Below are 547 nucleotides of genomic sequence, written 5' to 3' on the forward strand. Positions count from 1 at the left end.
ACATGGTGTTACATTTTGTTCTGAGAGGGCTTTGAGACATTTGCTTAGCAACTTTTGACCATGTTGGGCTAATGTAAATTGTGGCGAGTCTGAATATTTACATATGTATTTGAATTCTCGTATCGTGTTTGCTAAAGAAATGATTATATTAGTGATGTGAAGTGTTTACTTTTACAGATAAAAAGCTCATGGCATTGACTGTATAGCTGTTTCTTTCCTGTGAATTGCGTGATTAGTAGACTGAACTCCCTCCGTGCGGTGAGGCTCCTCCCCCTCCAGCTCCAGGAGGCTCCGCCCCTCCAGCGCTTCCAAGACTGCAGAATCCACGGGAAAACAGGAGCGGACCATTCTGTGGGGCGAGGTGTACTTCAACTGAACATGATGTTATTATCATTTTGTACTATGACCTCTCAATTAAACAGACCCCTCTTAAACATAAGTGAGGTGCATCGTAAAGTCACTAAAGAAGTTCACTCAATGTTGTTTTTCACTTTGAGGAAAATATATTTGGAAGCCGCTGATTGAAAGCCCACCCCCCCTTTTCGCC

Source organism: Pygocentrus nattereri, chromosome 11 (genome assembly GCF_015220715.1).
Source record: "Pygocentrus nattereri isolate fPygNat1 chromosome 11, fPygNat1.pri, whole genome shotgun sequence".
Taxonomy (NCBI): domain Eukaryota; kingdom Metazoa; phylum Chordata; class Actinopteri; order Characiformes; family Serrasalmidae; genus Pygocentrus; species Pygocentrus nattereri.